The sequence below is a fragment of the Balaenoptera borealis genome (assembly GCF_965194805.1).
Source record: "Balaenoptera borealis genome assembly, chromosome: 9".
In the NCBI taxonomy this organism is placed as follows: Eukaryota; Metazoa; Chordata; class Mammalia; order Artiodactyla; family Balaenopteridae; genus Balaenoptera; species Balaenoptera borealis.
In genome coordinates this window covers 112282660-112303109 of record NC_138873.1, presented here as the reverse complement: position 1 = coordinate 112303109, position 20450 = coordinate 112282660, and the positions used below count along the sequence as shown (strand labels likewise).

The 20450-nt window shown below is 36.7% G+C and overlaps 1 long non-coding RNA gene across 1 annotated transcript in view; it reads right to left on the bottom strand.

Annotated features, from left to right (window-relative positions):
- Positions 1–1145: 1145 nt before the first annotated feature.
- Positions 1146–20450, bottom strand: part of LOC309634733 — a 44045-nt gene continuing 24740 nt past the window's right edge. Inside the window, exon 2 of the long non-coding RNA XR_014248385.1 lies at positions 1146–20450. This exon is cut by the window's right edge and continues 24501 nt beyond it. This is a non-coding gene — a long non-coding RNA (uncharacterized lncRNA).

Here is a 20450-nt window from a genome sequence, read left to right as displayed (position 1 = left end):
AGAACAAAAACTTCAACATACAAAACTTCAATATACCAAACTTCTACTCCAGAGTTTCTTAAAGTCTCTTAGTTCATGAAGCCCTTAGGTCCCCAGCAAATTTTTTATGATGCTCTTAGTACAAAATAAATACTTATCAGTCCCATTTATTAAGTAATTAATGCAAACAAATTAATAAATTATTTGCACTCTAACAACTCAGCAGCCATTTAAACAAAATCATGCATGCTAATTGAAAGAAAAAATAGCACCTTTACTTCATTCTTAACCACAGTTAGTTACTTATTGATGGGATATATGCTCCCTCTAGGCACTGCCTGATTTCTCAGACCTTGGAATCAGGTTGTATATTGCCATCACCTTTCCTGTTCCATATTGACGTTCAAGTGCTACTTGCTTTTTATCACAGTGATTGTTGAAACATGAGCTTCACAAAAATATTATGTAATTGAAGGACTGTAGTGTGAAATAATATCAAAACCATGAACTATCTTGAGCTAGTAGTTTGTGCAGTGCCCAACATATGTCAAGTGTCACTGTTAAAGTACCTCATGGTACTCTGTGAGTTCACTGCCTGTATCCCAGGGTGCTTTGGTGCAGTTAGAGAACCATGGGTCTAGACCAAGATAGGGATGAATCTAGAGTTCAAAATCCCTAATTCTAAGTCCAATGTTCTCTCCACTATATTAAAAATTCATGGGCAATATATTTTGTTTCTTTTCAAATTTTTAAACATTTTTTTTTCTACTTTAGCAAATGAAGTTTCTTATATATCAGGCAGAGTATAAAAATAATTTGTGTGTTACATAGCTGCTGAATTTTTCTCTTTCACCTTTTAAGGGGCTTTCTTCCCAGCATGAATCATAATGTTAAGAGTTATATATGCAAATTCTTCTCTCAGTATAGTGCAGTGATTAAGATCAGAAATCCTGGAGTAGATCACCTAGGTTCAAATATCAGTTCTTCCACTTATTCAACTATGAGTTAAACTACTTAAACTCTTCACTTCAAGTTCTTCATTTGTAGTGTAATAATATCTACTTTAAAGTGGTGATAAATATCAAATTAGCTGTTCCTAATAAATTACCTGCGCTGGGTCAGAACAGGCTTCTTCCTTTATTTTTCAGTCCTCATCACCACACACATTATCAAGTAGTATTTAAAGTTTACATGCAACAATATTGCCTATTTTACTGTCACTTTATAAAATACCTTAGGTTCTACTAATTTGTACCCATGTTGATTTTAAAATGTAAATGCCATACTAAATCTCATTTTAAAAAACATGATATTGAAATATTATACCTGATGTACATAAGTTTTTCACACAGATGAAAAGTTACGTACTATGAAGAGAGAAGAAATGATATCACATATGATACAGCTTACAAATACTATACTTTGGAATAGCATTTTTTTTACTATTTTAAAATAAATCTCAAAATGTAAGTCCTTATGTATCATATATGCTCAAATTTTCTCTCACTGAGGGACTGGAAGGGGGGAGAGTATAGTATCTGTAGTACTCAGAAAAAAATTATAAAATATTTTACAATGTCATCATATGTTAAATATCTTTGCTTTGCCTTCCAAGGTCACATCCTTTGTCCATGAGAAAACACATTTTTTTAGTCCTAACAACACTGACCTTGAGTATTGAGCTAATGGAATGCCTAATAATAAAATCCCAATCCAGCAAGATCTAATTAAATGGACAGCTATGGGATTTGACTCTTCAGAACATCATGTCTCAGAAGTAAAAAATATTTTATTTATATTTTGAAGCGACACATTCACTATGACCTGTGAGGACATACAAATAATTCAAACCTTATTCAATAAAAATGCTTACTAAATGGTCTAAGAAAAACAAGTCATCAGCAACTGCTCTAACCACAATATATCCACCCACACAAGGCTCTATGACTAATGGGAGTGAGCATCGAAAGCAGACTCTAGAAATGCAGCACTACTCAGTGATGACTAATTCTTCAATATCCAATAGGGATCAATTAGACATTTTTATTTCCTGAGGTTGTCTGTAACACTTATGCAATTTGAACAATTTGGTTCAATTTGGATAGTGAATTAAAATTCATTTTAGAGTTAAGTATGAATATTCTTGACTTTAAATTCGTGTACATTTAGAATCTTTGTTTGGTTACAGAACAAACTAGTCCAGCGGGATGGTATTTCTTTATGGAAGCATGTGTGTGAACATGAGCAGATAACTAGACATATTGAGTTTCCTTATTCCCAAAATATTTGCATAGCTTATTCGTCCCTGATTTGATCTCTTAGGATCTCAGGGTATATACTTTAAAACTATCTTCCTGGGACAAAGATAATAAAATTGTGAAGAGAACTTATCTAAGCATTTAGATTGCAGAGAAACATTCAGTTTAGCAATTATCCACTGAACCCATCTTAGGTTTTGGCATTCGGTAAGCCAGTGGTTCAGATCAAAATTAGCTTAAAAAACTACCTACTAGAAATACCAGGGTTCAACCATCAGGCACCCTGAATTGAAATCTTCAGGATCAAAACCTCTCAAGTGGAGCCAGACCTTCTGTATTTTTTTTAAACATCAGAGGTAACTGTGATTCTCAGAAAGGGTTCACAAGCACCAAAGTAGTAAATTTTAAGGGCCTTGATTTGAACCCAGGGAATGGGTAAAACTTTTGGTAGTTTGGAAATAAATGGGGACGAATTCTAAAAAAATAATATAATTAATGTGTGCAAAAATTAGTATTATTTACCAAATTCTATGTATCTTTCAAAGCCTAGCTTAAATTCACCTTCATGAATATTATTCTGTGTCCACATGCTTTGTGTTCTAGCCTTCTCTGTCCATTACCTATTTTTGAAAAAATCCATGTTACAAGTTCACCTTTGTGCTTTTGCTCTGCCCTCTCCTTCACCCGGCCAAGTAAAAATGAATCAAGAGGAGAAACTAAAGGAAAAGTACCCAAATCTAAACAAAACGTGTAAATGCCTTTTCTATAACCCTTTCTGTGGACATTTCCACATATTTCAGCTGAATTAATCACTCCCACTTCTATTTTCTGATAGCATTTTACTCATGCCATTTTTATAGTTTAACTATGTTTCAGTATAGAGTCAATTGTGTTTTGCCTAGTTTTATTATGATTTCATTCAGTAGAAAACTAAGCCTTAACACTTTTTGCAACCCTAAGAAGCTGGCATAGTGTCTGGCAAGTAGATCTTTATAAATATTTGTTTCATCATGCTGAGGCTCTTCTGATACATTGTACTTCTTCAATAGTATTTACTATAAACCTGTCTTTTATTACCATTATGCAAGGGTGTGTATTTGTGCATGTTTGGGAATGTGGTGTCTGCTACTTATCTGGAAGTTCCTTGAAAGAGGTGACTGAGTTATATTCTAATCTGAGCCCACCCCAACCCCTCCCATAGAATATAGTAGACACTTTTCTCCTGCTCATTGATTTGGGGCCAGCCTAATTGTATCCAAGACTAACTATTGGGACCATAAGTTAAAAGGAAGAGATTTTGGAAATCACTGAATATTACAATAAGAGTATTGACTTGATTCAGTAAAGAACAAATTCTCATTATGATTTCTTGAAGGGAAAGGAAATGGAGGTACAGTGGGGACAAGAGCTTTCTCTGATCCTTGTTAGTTGTGTATGTTTTGGTGAATTGTCATTACTTTTCAACATCTCAATTTTATCATTTGTAAAATGAGAGAACTGGACTGTGTCAGTGGATCCCAAACTTCACTGATGATCAGAATCAACTGGGGAGATATATTAAAAACACAGATTCCTCGTTCTCACCCAAGTTCGACTAAATTTGAATCTCTAGAAATGGACCCCATGTATTTTTAAAACATTCTCAGATGATTCTGATAACAGGACAAGTATGGTCCATGGCTTAGCAGCGTCTGAGTCATCTGGGAACGTAAAAATGCAAATTGCCGATCTCCACCCCAGACCTACTGAGTCAAAAACACTGAGTAGGGCCCAGCAATCTATGTTTTAACAATCCCTCCAGGTAATCCTGATGCACAACATATTTGAGAACCATTGGGATAGATGATGAATAAGAGGCCTGTCAATTTTGAAATTAGGTAATTATATGATCAAAGGTAAGCAGGAAGACTTATCAATGAGGAGAGTGAGTCTAGAGGACAGGCACCCAGATCTACACAAAACACACGTGTAAATGCCTCTTCCAGCATGGAGAAGATTAACTTCAGTTTGACCTTTAGCCATAACAAATTGTTACACTCAGATTTCAAATATCAGATTATGTCACCTTTTCTTAGACTTGTGTCCTTACCTCTATACCCAGGTAGCACCAAATACCCTTGTTCTGACTCCTACTTTATTCCAATGATGTCCTCTGCAGACACTTATTATAGCACTTATAATACAATATTACTATAATTTATTCTCAATTGCTTAGGGACAAGGACTATTTCATGTTTTCTCTGTAAGCTTACCTCTTAACCTAGTGTCTGGCCTCTTGTGGACACTCCAGAATGTGTAATAAATGAGTAAAGTGATAGACCCTAAGCACTGCGTGATACAAAATGTAATTCTAATGGGCTATCTCTCTTGACTCTCTTGTGAAATCAAGATTATTATGTGATTTAAAAATTCCTATTTCAAGTTAAAATGCCCTTTTTTTCAATTGATGATATAATATTTCATAATTACTTGGTAATAAATGAAGCTATAATAAGAACATGCCCTAAAAGATGAACAGTTAAATGCATAGTATTCAGCTTTGACTAAGTAATCGGTAGCCACTAAGCTACTTCAGATTTTGGCTGGACACAGTTAATATTACTGTAAGCTGGAAGCTTAAACTGTCTCTTAAGAGACACCTGAAATGTTACAATAATATAAGAATAACGCAGAGATTAAACGTTTTTGTTAAGCAGTGTTGGGAAAATATTTTTCCTAATTTGCAGATATATAAATATTTGCACATGATTTAAAGATTAAAGTTCAAAGTCCATTATTTTAATGGCTAACAGCTGTCCAGTAGGAAAAAAGATGGTTTCTTATTATTATTAGGTTTGAGCAGAATTTTGCCAAGTATATTTAAAAACAAAAAGTTTTCAACTTTTCAAAGCTATGACGAATTGCACGGGAAAGCTTATTTCATACATAGGAGAAAAGATCAGCCTTATTGCTCTCCCTTTTCCTTTTAAAAAAATTACTGATATCAAAATAAAAATCTAATTTATAATACTATGGGTTTTAGCCTATCCCATTGTCTAACCTTTTCTTTCTTTGGGAAAAGATGTGTCTGATTTTTCTCGGGTAATAGAAAGTGGAATATACACCTATTTTCATCTAATATAGGAAACACCTAGTCTGTATATACTTAAACAAGGCACTTTTCAACCACACTTCCTTTCTTTTGATTGCATTTCTTTTGTAGGGAAACAATATAAAATGGGTTTCATTATTTTGGGTTTTTTTTTACTTCTTTTTTCTAATCAATTCATGACTCTGAAATTTTATTGCTCTTTTGTAATTGCTATATCCAATTATAATTCACATAAGTAACAACATCAACTGAGGCTGATAATTATTAATATGAAGCTACCCATTGGCTGCCCTGCACAGCATATTTTGAGCCTGTGTAGAAAGAGAACTTCTTGAGCTCAAGATTGCCTCTCCCTTAAGGGCTAGTTCTTCAGAGACTTGAAGGGGGCAGGCTCTGGCTTGGTTCACCAGGCTCCTGAATAAGCATTTCCAATAAATCTGATTACTCCTGGACCCAAATTTTTCACATCTTTTTCAAGGGGAACCTCTTTCTGGCCCTCTTCATAAGCACTGTCTTCTTTCACCTAATTCCACCCTAAAAACTCCTGCTTCTAGATGACAGCTAGCAGCTGTATTTCAGGTACAGAAGCCTCAAGCTGTTGATGACAGCTGTATTTCTCAGGGGTGTCCAGTAAACTCCAGAACTTCTGCTGCTTGGCTGGTGGATCTTAGCTATAAAAGAGGACACAGGTAGAATCCCTGTTTAAATGGAAATGTATGCATCATCTTTTATTGTAGTTTCACTGTATTATTCAATTATTTAAGGTGTATCCTTTCAAGATGAACATGACCCTACTGCCCTTCCTTAGGAAAATTGTTGTGCTAGTCATTTGAAAGAATGTAGAATGACTCATGTACCCTCATTTTATTTCCCTTTGTAACCCAAAACAACTATTTTGAGAGAGTTGGCTGCAATTAGAAGTTCAATATGTGGTCACTGAAAAAACTAATGATAACTGGACCAAAACACTGGACTCAAGAGCACTTTGCCCCTCCCCTTACCCAAGAGAAAAATGAGTAGATGTCTTCGATCAATGATTCTTCATATTGATGAGAAAAACTCCAACTAAGTCTAAGATTCAGGATGATTTTACAAAACATACTGAAGCCCATGGAATAATCTTGACTAAGAACGTGCAGAATTCAAAGAGTTCCCATTTTATTTTAATCAGTGTTAACTTGATCCATCATTGTCTCCCTTTTAAAAAGACAAATGCCACAGAATCTTGACTTCTTAACTCTGAGTTTATTATAAAGATTGGGTTGAGATTATGAAGATTGGGTTGAGATTTAAAATCCTATGTCTAAAGAAATAGCATGATTTAGAAAAATTTAGGTAGACTTCCTCCTTAAGAAGTTGACCTTTAAGAGAAATAAATCAAGTATCACTCACAAAGAAGCACTAAAACAAAGATAACAGTACAAAAAGAAAAAAAAAAGAGCATTTGATTTACTTTTAAAAAGCAAAATACATAAAATTACCTTAAGGTTATTTTTCTTCTAGGATTTTAAAGATTTAAGTATGGAAAGAATTTTGTGAAAAAAAATTAATGTAATGTTCAAAAGGAACCAAAAGATTTTCTAAAAGAAAAAGAATTTTAAGAAACTATTAAAGAATTTCATGGAAAAAAGTTTTTTAAAGGTCTAACATATTAATATTTTTTATCTCTGTGAGGTTTTGATTGAATAGTTTCTTCTTTTTCTTATCCTTTATTTTCTAAATAAATACAATGAATGCATATTACTTTGAAAACCAGAGCATGTATATTCTATTACATATTCTCAGAAATTTTAATGACGTCTGCTGTTTTGCAAAATATTCAGTAGTTTTCAGTTTTTTGGGTGGCAGAATTGACTCATCCTTTTTTCTTCCTCTTACTCATATTCCCAAGGAGCTGGAATCAAGACACTTGCATTTGAATTCCTCAGACATGACTTTACAAGATTCTTGGCATGATCTCTTTTTATTTTTGAAAAACAATTTCTAGAAAAAGAATCACATGGATTTTGAGGTAGTAAAGAATAATACCTGAAAAAAGTGAAAGAAACATTACCTTGCTCAAGTGAAACTGCCCAAAAATTATTCACCTTAAGATCTCTCTATCAGACAAAAAGGCAAGCCAAAAAAAAAATTACATTTTTTACTAAGCCCACTCTCAAAACAGACTCAGAGGTGAAGTTGGGAGCAGGAATTCTGACCAAAGATTACACTTGGGACAAACAAAAAAGAGAGAGAGAGACAGAAAGAGAGAACATTTTGTCACCTCTGTTCCAGAACCCATTAACGCAAACCCTTACTACTGTAGACCATTTTCCACAGACTCCTAGCAGAGGATTTATTACACCCAAGAATCAGATAACTCTGGAAAACGTCCTTGTTAAAACATTTTATTGCTAGCAAAGTCTTGGAAATTTCCATTCTATCCCTTCTCCATTATTCTTACCCCCGAAGGTTTATTGCTGTGGTTCCACTCAGCTAAGGAGAGTGGGCACTTTCCCCAGAGTTCTGTGTGGAAGACCCCAACCTGTGCATAGTTTCCTCACTAAAACATTGTCCCACAAATCTCAGCAGGTACTAAGTTCAGGCAACGTGGATAAGAAACAGCTTTCAATTTCAAGGGTCAAGGATCAGGTTTGAAAGTCCATAGCCCAACAGGAGGAAATGAAAAAAGCACTAAGAACTGCCTAACATATCCTCAGGAAATAAGTTAATATTCTTCAGAGAAGTTATTTCTTACCAAATAATAGTTTTTCTTAAAAAATTGAAGAGATCTTATTGTATTTGATTTTATAATTTTCTGAGCAAATATGTAAAATACTGTAAAATTTGAGGAAATATGTAAAAATATGTAAAACCAGAAATCAAAAGCTACTAATCTTAATATTTTTGTTAGTAACCTATTTAGACCTAATAATTCACAATTAGGAATACATCCCTTCATGGTTTAGGGATAGATTTACCACTTGAAAAGTATTTTAGATGTGATGATGGATTTTAATACTTTAATTTCTATATATTAAAAACATTGGTTATTCCATTTTAAGAAAGTAAGGTTATTTCACAGTTTTATTTTGCCTAAAAGTTTACATAAATATGTGTGAACATTTAATCAATACAAAATTATTGAATATAAAGTGAAAAAAGGCAACTTACTGTCAGGAAATTTCCAAATTCTAGGATGCTTAGAGTGGATTTTTCAATCGTTATCTAGAAGCCTGGCATTATGAAGATGTTGTCTATATCTACATTGCAGATACTGGCAAATCATTTGAGTCAAGAAAAAATTCCCCAAACTGTCTTTTGGCAGGATAAGAGGCTATGTCTACACAACTACTCAGATTGGAATAAGACCCATCATCCATCAAGTCATATTGTCAAAACAACACCCAACAACAGGATGAATATGTTGGAGTTTTGGTGTTTTTTTTTCACTGAATTTACTATTTTATTTGGCATATTAGGAACACAGCCTGAAAGACAGGGGAATTGACTGAGAAAATCTGGGAATATAAACCAAAAGATTAAGTCATTTCGAAATTATTTATACATGAAAAACGGATGAATAGCTTCCTCATATCAGGCCAGCTTAGTGTAGAGCTATAAAAGCCCTGCACTGATGATGTTATTAATAAACTGATAGGGACTTCCCTGGTGGTTCAGCAGTAAAAAATCCGCCTTCCAATGCAGGAGACGTGGGTTCGATCCCTGGTCGGGGAATTATGATCCCACATGCCAGGGGATAACTAAGCCCACGCACCATAACTAGAGAGAGAGAAATCCTGCATGCCACAACTAGAGAGAAGCCCGAGTGGACCATGCGCTGTAATGAAAAGATCCCGCATGCCTCAACAAAGGTCCCATGTGCTTCAGCTAAGACAAAAAAACGCGGCCAAAAAAAAAAAAAAGGAAAGTAAATAAATATTAAAAAAAAAACCAAACTGATAAGTTCAACATTAAGGAATGAATATAGGTATCCTTCGGTTTTCAAAAGTTTGCTTTATGCCCCTTCACTTTTATGAAAACCTACAGTGGCGCCTGTTTTCACTAACCAAAAGAAATCTGAAGAGGATTTTCACTTTTACTTAAAAAGGTGAAAAGGTAGTTCTATTTTTAGTTTTTTAAGTAACCTCCATACTGTTCTTCATAGTGGCTGTGGAAGCAACCTAAGTGTCCATCAACAGATGAATGGATAAAGAAGATGTGACTCATATATACAATGGAATATTACTCAGCCATAAAAAGAAACAAAATTGAGTTATTTATAGTGAGGTGGATGGACCTAGATTCTGTCATACAGAGTGAAGTAAGTCAGAAAGAGAAAAACAAATACAGTATGCTAACACATATATATGGAATCTAAAAAAAAAAAAAATGGTCATGAAGAACCTAGGGGCAAGATGGGAATAAAGATGCAGACATACTAGAGAATGGACTTGAGGACATGGGGAAGGGGAAGGGTAAGCTGGGACAAAGTGAGAGAGTGGCATGAACATATATACACTACCAAATGTAAAACAGATAGCTAGTGGGAAGCAGTCACATAGCACAGGGAGATCAGCTCGGTGCTTTGTGACCAGCTAGAGGGGTGGGATAGGGAGGATGGGAGGGAGGGAGATGCAAGAGGGAAGAGATATGGGAACATATGTATATGTATAACTGATTCACTTTGTTATAAAGCAGAAACTAACACACCATTGTAAGGCAATTATACTCCAATAAAAACGTTAAAAAAATAATAAAAGTAATAAACAAGTAAAACCAAAAAAAAAAAAAGGTGAAGAGGGAAAATCACATTCATCGTTTGCTCTGCACTGAGCCGCACACAGCCCAGTAGCCAGAATGGCACCACCAAGTTCCTTCCCCAGGAGCCATCAATACATACAGCATCTCAGCATCAAGCCGCCAGAGCTTTGAACTGTGTCTGTGAGCGTCTGTGCTTTATCTTGATTTATTCTGTGTGTCCATTAGCAAGATGTATGTTAAGGTAATTGCTTCTTCACTTTATGCCTTCTCAGCTTACAAAAGGCTTTATAGGAATGCTCTACTTTCAGATAGCAGGGAAAACCTGTACATCTTTCTTGCTCTTGCCTCCAAGGATACCAAATTGAATTTGATGAACAACAAAGCTGTGCAGAAAATACTGGTCTTCCACATTTCTCTTCTTATTTCACTAAATAGCCAGTTCTACTTTCACAATTTTTTTTTATTCATCCCATTAACATCACTACAGAAAGGTGATACATGCCAAGCTATTTTACATTGAGCAAGAGATACTCTTTGCCATTATAATGACTTCACTATTTGACCATCACCAGAGACAAAACTGGATGAGGTTTGAGGGCTCTAGAGGAGTGTAAAAACTTTGATCTGATGCTTCACTGCTGCTGAAAGACAGTAATCCTGTCCTATCCATTATGACTCCCAGAAGACTTTTGATTCCCACCAGAATGAGCACTGGATACAGAGGCTGATCTTTTAGAAAAATGAATCCCTTTAATCATCACAGTAAATAAAAGCAAGTATGTGCTCTGGCTGCCCATTGGCTCTTGTCCCTGGATAGAAGGTTCCTTAATGTTCAAAAAATTGGTCATTTTCCACACTTTCATTTCAGAGCTGAATGAAAAAAAACATACGTAAAGATATGTGTGAGCATGACAGCATGCACACACAAGCCATGCCATGTTGGCTTATGAACACATACCAAAAATAGCCAAAGTGTAATACAAGCGCTAAGATAAAAATAGTTGTCACTATTACTCAATATTATAGAATTGTCAGTAAAGTGCTCAGCTCTACTGATTGACATTTATGCGTACCTACATATACAGATACATACGTAGACCCACGTGTACACAAGGACGTTCTGAGTAGTTTATTTTCAATAAGCTTTTTTATTTTGGAATAATTTTAGATTTATGGAAGGGTTGCAAAGATAGCACAGAGTTCCCATACGCCCGGGTTTCAGTTTCTCCTAATGTATCACCTTATTTTACCATGGCACATTTGGCAAAACTAAGAAACCAACATTTTTACATTTTTAAAATTATTATCTCAACTTCAGAATGTATACAGGTTTCACCAGTTTTTCCCTTAATGTCCAAGTTCTGTTCCAGTTCTGATCCAGTCTAGGATCCCATAATACATTTATTTGTCATGTCTCAAATTAGGCTCCTGTGATCTACGACAGATTCTTGATCTTTGTTTTTCATGACCTCAACTGTTTTGAGGAATTCTGTCAGATATTTTATAGAATGCAGTTCAGTTTGGGTCTGTATAATGTTTTTCTCATAATTAGACTGAGATTATAAGTTTTTAGAAAGATTTAATAAAAGATAAAGTGCTTTTTTATCAAAAGGTATCGGGGGGTCCATGATATGAACATGGCTTAACACCAGTGAGGTTAACCCTGATCACTTGATTAAAATGGTGTTTGCCAGTTTTCTTCACTGTAAAGTTACTATTTTTCCCCTTTTCATACACTGTTCTTTGGAAGTAAGCCACTAACTCTAGCCCACACTCAAACCGGGGAAGGGGTGGTAAATTCCTTCTCCTGGAGAGAGGATTATGCACATATATTATTTGGAATTTTTATGTAAGGAAGATTTGTCTTTTTGTTCTAATTTATTTATTCAATAATGGGTTATTTAATATGGACTTGTGGATATTATTTTCTATTTTCTATTATAATCTAATTCTACTTCTGTTTCTTGAATTGTTCCAGCTTTGACCATTAGGAACGCTTTCAGATTGTTCCTGGTGTCCCTTGAACATGCCCCCATCCTGTTGTTTCTGTTTTTTGTTTTTCTTATTGTTGTTGTTTTCTGAGTTTTTTCCCCCAATTCTTTTCTTTCTGGCACTGTGAAATGGCCCAGACTGATCTTGTATTTTTTCTGTCTTAGCTCTAGAATAGGTGATTTCTCCAAGGATACCTGGTTCATTTTACTGGAGAACGATATTTAGAAATCAACAGCTGGACAATAGATAGAAATAGATTTTTCACAGAATTAAGATCAATTGTCTTGAGAGGCTAATAAATATGTGCTCTTCTGTTTATTTTCATAAGCACAAACACAACAATGCCAGAACTTACCTTATTTCACTATTTCCCAAGAAAAAAATTAGTTACTACTTATTTTCAGTATAATTTTGAGCTTCCTTAGGCAGTTCAGAAGCCATTCAATGTTTTTATAAGAAATACAATAGGTAATTTTCACAATTTCACATGTTTCTAAAAGTCATGTCTCATTATGACTACTCTGCATATTAGCCATCTGGTCTTGGACAAATATTTAACTTCTCTATTCATCTCCCACCTTCTCCATCCACCTCTCAGGAGTCTTGTAAGACTGCAGACTTGGAAGTGCTTTATAAATCACAGGGTACTAAATAAATACACATAAGTTCCTGGGATAATGCAAATATTAATTTTTATCAATAAATACCTTTATTGAGGGTAAAACATTTGACTGTTAAAACATACCACTGTATTCCTTTTCAAATCAATTACTTCCTAATATAGAAACAAATAAGTACATAATTTTATATAGTACAGGCAGCCCAAGCCTTCTTAAAATTCATGCTCAGGACTTCCCTAGCGGTCCAGTGGTTAAGACTCCATGCTTCCAATGCAGGGGTCACAGGTTCGATTCCTGGTAGGGAAACTAAGATCACACATGCCACATGGGTGGCCAAAAAAATTAAATTAAATTAAATTAAAATTAAATAAAAAATCTAAAAAAAACCCAACAACTCATGCTCACCACACTTAGAAAATTACTGCCAAGACTGATGTTCAGCTAGAAGTTACCTGCAGGCCCTAAAGACTATTTGTGATTGATATCTTTTTGGTGATTGGTGATTGATTTCTGTTCTAATTTGTGATGCATCTGTTCTGATTGTAGGTAACTAGACCACACTGGTTGTTGGACATTTTATATGTCACCTTAGCCACACATAGTTACCTCAGACAGAAGAGGATACACAAATCACTACAGTAAGTCCCCTACATATGAATGAGTTCCATCTGAGAGCGCATTTGTGAGTCCAATTTGTTCGTTAAGTCCAACAAAGTTAGCCTAGGTACTCAACTAACACAATCAGCTATATAGTACTGTACTGTAATAGGTTTATAATACTTTTCACATAAATAATACATAAAAAACAAACACCACAAATAAAGAAAACATTTTTAATCTTACAGTACAGTACCTTGAATAGTACAGTAGTACAGTACAACAGCTGGCATACAGGGGCTGGCATCGAGTGAACAGGCAAGAAGACTTACTGACTGGAGGAGGGAGAGGAGGTGGGAGGTGGTAGAGCTGGAGTATCATCAGCAATAGGAGACAGGAGACGGAGGGCAAGCTGCAATTTCACTCATGCCTGATGATGGAATGCACGTTCGCATCTTTGAAAGTTTACAACTTTCAAAGGTTCGTATGTAGGGGACTTACTGTATCTCTTTCCTGACATTCCTACATCAGTCTTACTCCATTCTCCATTTCCTTTTGGCCTGACTGCACCATGGCTCTGGCTTTCTTTGCACAGCCCTTATGTTGCTTGAAGACCGTGCTCAAGTGTCTCAGCAGAAGACAATTAGGTGACCCTAACTCCAGCCAAGAAGGGGAAAGAGAGAGACAAAGGGATTGTATGTGTCATTAAAAAGTAAGAACAGCAAGTCTCTTGAGCCCTGCAATGTAAGGCGTAACTTGGCAGTGCTGATTCTGAAAGACACCAGCTTTCCTAATGGACTCCTGTAAAGGAGTGTGGCATAGAGTATTTGTATTAATATCTATGCATTTAAGGAAAGTTTTTAGTTACTATTCATGCTTAATAATAAATGTTACAAAATACTAAAGACTTCTCAAAAAAAAAAACACAATTAATTACTGTTAAAATCCAGAAATGTAATGCAATAGGAAGAAACTGTAGCCAAGGCAAAAACACTTATAATTTGTGACAGAACAGCTGTGAGGACTAAATGAAATAATCTTGTTATAACCTGTTAACATAGTGTTGGCACATGTGACTTCCCTGGTGGCGCAGTGGTTGAGAATCCGCCTGCCAATGCAGGGGACATGGGTTCAAGCCCTGGTCTGGGAAGACCCCACATGCCGCGGAGCAACTAAGCCCATGCACCACAACTACTGAGCTTGCACTCTAGAGCCTGTGAGCCATAACTACTGAGGCCACATGCCACAACTACTGAAGCTCACGTGCCTAGAGCCCGTGCTCCGCAACAAAGAGAAGCCACTGCAATGAGAAGCCTGCACACCGCAACTAGAGAAAGACTGCATGCAGCAACAAAGACTCAATGCAGCCAAAAATAAATAAATAAATGAAACAGTGTTGGCACAAAGCAGTCTTAGAATAAATGCTTGTTTCTTCACTACTGAATTTACAATACAAATGCTGTTCTATGTTAAAACTGTGAATCACATTAAATTTGCTCTAATGTGACAATAAAGTTTCTGAATAGCATGTGGCTACACCTGAGGAATTAGCATTTTCCACTAATAAAAAGAGGTAACAATGGAATGCAAAATTACAACACAAGCACTAACCTTGAGTGTATGGAAGAAATACTCATGCCAAACATGAATGTTCTCTCTGATTCAAATTTGTGAATTCTATCAACAGAAACTCTTAAGAAAAACTCATCTTCATCTAAGAAAATGTTATACTAAAGTCCTGTGATACTTTAAAATAGACTTTTGTAAATCTATGTTTCATTTATTTTCTAAGTCATCACTGAGGCTTTATAACACACAGGCAAAATCTTGATAACACATAGTTTCTACCCTTAAGCAGCTTACAATCTGAATTAAGATTCTCCCAACTCACCCTCTCCCAGTACCTCCTCTCCTGGTGTATTACGCATTTCACAAATCTGGAAGCCATCTTTGAAATCTCCTACAGCCAGACAAAAAATCAAGCCCTGATATTCCTACTTTGTGCGTATCTCTCAACTTCCATCGCAATCTCTCCATCTTTCTGCTCAACCCTGGTTCAAACCACCATCCTGTCTCCTCTGGATCCCTCTGACTGTGGCAGTGAAACCAGACTGTTGAAGTTTGATTCCTGGCTCAGCCAAGGTTAATACATTTGAATTTCATTAGCTATTACAGGTAAAGTGTTTAAATGAAAGTCTGGCAATGTTAAGTACTTAAATTTTTAGATAATCTTCCTTAGTGCAGTAAACTACAAAGGTTTCTTGTATTCTTCTTCTCTCTCTCTCTCTCTCTCTCTTATTTTTAATAAAATTCTGATTATGTCAATACCTTGCTTCAGTGACTTCTTGTGATTAAGCAGTCCTTAATATTGCCTAAAAGTCCCTGCGTGGTCTGACCTTTTTATATATCTCTGGGTTTTCCTTCCTTAATATCATTCAGCTTTCATTGAATTAATGATGCCTAACAAACAAATCCCCAAGGTCTCAGTGGCTTATAACCCCACAGGGTAATTTGTCACTTAAGTTACATGTCAACTGTGACCATCTAAATTTCTGGTCTGGGCTGTGGGAGAAATGTGATCCTCACCCCTGTCTTTATGTTTGGGGATGAAGGCCAAAGGAGTCAGCTCCTATCCAGTGCATGCTGATCTATCCAGGCAGAAAGAAGGGGGGAAAAAAAGGTCCAGCTAAGTCATACCAGTGCATTGAAAGCTTTAACTTATACGTGAAAAATACTCATTGCCCAAAGAATGTCATATAGCCAAGTTCCAAAGTCAGTGGGGAAGAGGCATCCAAGAGCAGATAGAGAATGAATAATTGCGAAAAAATATATCACTCACCATACTCTGAGCTCCCACAACACTCGTCTGTCATTCTTTCTCTTCCTGTGCCATCTTTATCTTGCTTTTTAGGTCCTCCAGTAATCACTTTCCTCTGTGGGGATACTCTCTTTTCTGCTCGCTCATCTTCCTTCCCTTAACCATCTTTCCGTTTCAGCTTAAATACCACTTCCTCAGGGAATCCCCAAACATATATATATTTTCTCCTATTTAGGTTGTCTAATAGCATGCTACCATTTTCCTTCATAGTGATCTCGGAGAGGCAGCAGCAGTGAGTGGTGGCTTGAAGTGAGATCTTAGTTCCCTGCCCAGGAATTGGACCTGGGTAGCCCAGATGAAAACCAGGAATCCTAGCCACTAGACCACCAGGGGCTAGAGGCTAGAAGCAAAATTCCCCTGGCTCTTACCCCCATTTGAAAGCAAGAATGTTTCAAGCAGGCAAAAACTGTAAAAACAGGTACCAAGTTTATTATTAGAGGCACAACACAACAAGTGGGAGAGCACACAGAGAAGCAGTTTGTTTATTTAAGACAGAAGCAAGGCAGAAATACACACCCGGAGAGAAGGGTGTGGGCGTCCTCCCTAACGAGGAGGGGCGCAGTAAAGAGGTGGTTAGATCATGTATATAGGGCAGTGCTTCCGGGTCTTTGTTTACCTTTGGCCAATTATCTGGTTTCTTTTCCCACACCTGACCTGCCCTAGGGCCCTCCCCAACTTGCGTGTGCAACTTTTTTCCAAGATGGATTCCAGCCCAGAGTCCTATGAGGGGGGCCTTGCCATCACCTATTCTGGGGTGGTGCCCCCTCCTTTTGGACCCCCAGGAGCCTTTCCGCACATGTTCAATGTCTCCCTTGCCCCAAGGATGGGAAGTCTATGACCTCTTATCTTTTCCTCAAACAGGGTTTAGCCCCTCTCTGTTCCTGCCGTGACTGTGACTGTTATCTTAAAGTGTCCTCAGGAGACAAAGCCTGGCTATTTATCCTCTTTCTGTTGTTATTTCTATTTCAAAGTGCAAACAGAAGGCTGGTTGTAAAGGCTGAACCTGGAGCCCACCTACCTCCTGTCTCAGGAAATGCAAACAGGAGGCTAGTTGTAAGTGTCCAGCCTGAAGCCCACCTTTTTCCTGCTCCAAGAAATGTAAACAGGAGGCCACTTATAAATACCTAGCCTGGAGCCCATCTATCTCCTGTCTCAATAGCACTTACCAGAATAGTAAGTACATTAAAATTGGACTAATTGATTCTCTTTAATGTCTTCCTCACCACTTCCAAATATAATCTTGAATAAAGCTGAATGCTTTTGGGGGGCAGAAGAGATGTTTAAATTTCTCCTGAAAGGTCACCATTTGAGCCATATTTTAATTAGCTACTTACACACTAAGGCCACAGAGATAGTGATGGTTAATTTTATGTATTGACTTGACTGAGATGCCCAGAGAGCTGGTAAAACATCATCTCTGGGTGTGTCCATGAGGGTGTTTCTAGAAGAGATTAGCATTTGAATCAATAGACTGAGTAAAGAAGATAGTCCTCACCAATGCAGGTGGGTGCCACCCAATCCCTTGAGGGCCTAAATAGAACAAAAAGGCAGAAAAAGAGCAAATTCCGCTCTCTCTGCCTGAGCTGAGATATCCATCTTGTGCCCTCCCAACATCAAAGCTCCTGGCTCTCAGCTTCTGGACTCAGACTGGGACTTATACTGTTGGTTTCCCTGGTACCAATATATCTTATTGGTTCTGCTTCTCTGAAGAACCCTGTCTAATACAGAGATTGACTTCTTGATTAAGCAAAGTCCATCAGAGACTTGAGGCAAGTATGTGAATTAATCCAGTTTCATCCTCTATTTTTGATTTCATGTAGAGACACAGCCCAAAGGACTTTAGAATTTAGACAATAAAAATCAAGATTAACTTGCAAGCAGTAATAAAAACAGGTTATAGGTACTAAAGTAACAGGAAATCTGTTTTGGAACATCAAAGCCTTTTAAGAGTAACATTATTCCCATTCTGTTTTCTCCCAGGATTCTGTAACTATATCTTACAACACAGGAAAAACTAGTTAGAACCAAGTTTTAAATCTGTGTGGTATTTACAGGACACTTCCTTTTTATGTTGAAATCATCTCACCGTGTTAGATTTACTTGTTTCTCTCTAAAATGCGTGTTTTTTTAAAAAAAAGACAACTTGTTTTCTATTTGCATACAACAAATGGGTTTTGCATTTCTAAGGTCGTTAGGAATTTTTCTGGAATTGACTGTGGCTAGAATTTCCTTTAACATTTAATTTTGTCACTTGAAAGACTATTTTTAATTATGTGACAAAGGGACACCACTCTTTCTGGTTTTAATTTTTCTATGATCATGAAGCCTTGAAGAATCTGCAAAAAAAAAATCAAAGACTATTCCTACACAAGAAGGACTATAGTTCCCCACCTCTCCCCCTTTGCAATATAGTGATGACGGAATACCAAGAAACAGAATGAACACAATGTACACCTCAACCTACATGCAGTTAAGTCAAAGAACAAAGGTAACGAAAGAAATTCACTCCACTTTCCACAAACTTCTCCTGGGGATTGCGTACCACAGAGAAGAGTAATTCTTTGGGAAGCAGAGAGCAGAGACTATACTTTACATGCATGTTATATGCATCTCTGTGTACATTTGTGTTTTTACCTTTACTGATTTACAGGCATTAAGAAATCTTTTTGTTCGCTTTTAGACTAATGCTGGGTAAAGTGCACAAGCACCTCAAACCAACACTGTGTAAAATCCATATTTTTTCCCTCTTTTCCAGCTTACACTGTTGCCAAAGCACTTTCATGATATCATTCCATGATTCAAAAATCTCCAGTAGCTCCCCATCACCTATGGGACCAAGTGCCAACTCCACATCCTGCTCTGATATTGCATCATTCTCCGCGTGTAAATTTACCTCCACATTTGCCTCCATAGGGATCCACTCCTCCATCTATACCTGGTTCTCCTTGGCCCTCAAGTGCTCCTGCTCCTTTTCAGCCTTCCTTCATGCTGTTTCCTAACCTCCTTCCTTAATCCTCGTGGTACCCATCCCTCAAGGTCCACTCAAGCCTACATGGATCTCCCACTTCAATGAACTGCTGTGCATTTGTTCTTTCTTTGGTCAACTTTGGCGCTTGTTCATATACGACTTTGCATCATTGCTTAACTGATTCATATGCCTATATCAGCCTCTCCTGTGAGATTATAACTTCGGTGAGGTAAGAATTCTCATTTTCTGTGTTTGTGTACCCATTTATACCTACTAACATAATGCTATACACTTAACTGACTATCAGATTTTTTTAGTATGTACTAAAGCAAAGTTATATACTTATATGGGAGGTTTTTAATGCTGCAAGTTTTCTTTTCTTGTTTCTCAAGAAAGGTTTATATTTTAAGACTTCTTTAAAGGCTTATAGGTGACCCTGAGTGAGATAAACAATTGTGAGAACCAGGATGTACCTTGAATACACGCCTAAGTCCCATGCTACCTCCTCCATGAATGAGGAAAAGGAACAATACAGAGCTGGTTTCAGAACTCTTCCCAGACAAACTCTCTGTGACTTGCGTGATGAATTGATATTCTCCACAGCCATTCCTCATTGCAAGGCATGGGGTGTAGAAGGCAAAGGTAAAATATGATGCCCATCATGCTAGATCATGAATGGTCAGAATGAAAGTTAGTCTGGTTACTCACAACCCAGGGGTTCCTGGGTAGTTTAATATAACACTGTGAAGGGAAGTTTGGAAAACTACTAAAAGCAAAGCTCTTCTTCAGGAGACTCCCTTCAGAGAATCCGGGAACCTCTCTGGCAACTTTCTATCGTACTGGCTCTTCAATTTCATATGAAGTTGGCATGGAATTTTCCCAAGAATAGCAAACTGCAGTGGTTCATTTCTTAAAACTAGGAGCCCATACTTGGAAAGTAAGATACTGGTAAAAAGGTTGAGAGGTCCTGAGGGGTGGGTCTATGTGGAAGGTTTTCCACAGTGCTTGCTGTGGAAACTGTGGAGGAAGGCTGCACTAGAAGAGTCACTTACTAGGTGGAGATGACACACAAAAGATAGGAAATTTTGAATTTCGCTGTTAATTTGAATTTCAGATAAACTACAGTTTTTAAAAATATAAGTATGTCCCAAATATTGCATGAAGTATACTTATACTAAAAACTTATGTATTATTTATTTGAAATTCAAACTTAACTGGGCATCTTGTACTTTTATTTGTTAAATCTGACAACCATGTGGACAGATTAAGATGCTCAATCATATCAGAAGCAAATAAAAGTTCCTAAAGAATTATTTTAGATACC